This window comes from Siphateles boraxobius, unplaced genomic scaffold, assembly GCF_051911475.1.
Source record: "Siphateles boraxobius isolate OS27281-9 unplaced genomic scaffold, OSU_SipBor_1 57, whole genome shotgun sequence".
NCBI lineage: Eukaryota > Metazoa > Chordata > Actinopteri > Cypriniformes > Leuciscidae > Siphateles > Siphateles boraxobius.
The window spans coordinates 1,207,501-1,208,375 of record NW_027509183.1 but is presented as its reverse complement, the minus strand read 5'-3'; the positions used below and the strand labels follow the sequence as shown (position 1 = coordinate 1,208,375).

The 875-nt window shown below is 35.9% G+C and overlaps 1 protein-coding gene across 1 annotated transcript in view; it reads right to left on the bottom strand.

Moving 5' to 3' along the window:
• Window positions 1-460: 460 nt before the first annotated feature.
• The window catches only part of LOC143715268 (tricarboxylate transport protein B, mitochondrial), a 39,173-nt gene continuing 38,758 nt past the window's right edge, over window positions 461-875 (bottom strand). Inside the window, exon 9 of the mRNA XM_077206938.1 lies at window positions 461-875. This exon is cut by the window's right edge and continues 1,228 nt beyond it. The gene's annotated coding sequence lies outside the window, so the exon portion shown is untranslated.

Here is an 875-nt window from a genome sequence, read left to right as displayed (position 1 = left end):
CTTGCTTGAGGGTGTCAATGATGGCCTTCTGGACAGCAGTCAGGTCTGCAGTCTTACCCATGATTGCGGTTTTGAGTAATGAAACAGGCTGGGAGTTTTTAAAAGCCTCAGGAATCTTTTGCAGGTGTTTAGAGTTAATTAGTTGATTCAGATGATTAGGTTAATAGCTCGTTTAGAGACCCTTTTCATGATATGCTAATTTTTTGAGACAGGAATTTTGGGTTTTCGTGAGCTGTATGCCAAAATCATCAGTATTAAAACAATAAAAGACCTGAAATATTTCAGTTGGTGTGCAATGAATCTAAAATATATGAAAGTTTAATTTTTATCATTACATTATGGAAAATAATGAACTTTATCATAATATGCTAATTTTTTGAGAAGGACCTGTATATTGAAAAAGAAGCCCAGCAGATATACAATAATACAATAAGAATACAATAATGTCACAGACAGCTGATTTAACTGTGAAAATAAAATCGTTTTATTAGCACATTAGTATTTAGTATTAAGCTTTCGCTCCATATCTACTAAGAAACAAAGGCAAGAACTTACATGGACAAACAACCCCACTGAATATTTTTAAAGGGCCCGGTAACACATACGAACACAGACCAACATCCGTCCACATTTAGCATCTCTCCGTGTAGGATTCTGCCCTCTAGTGGCCAGCAGTAACACTGCACACTCAATTATTATCAATAATAACAATATTTGACACTATTTCACCTCTTACAAGAGATAACGGACAGATACCGACACACACAGAGCTGGAGATTCATGCTGCAAAAACTGAAGGGTTTACACAGAAAACTTCACACTGGAAATAATCCATATTCAGATCCGCTGAAAGTGCTCTGTAATCAATCGCATTT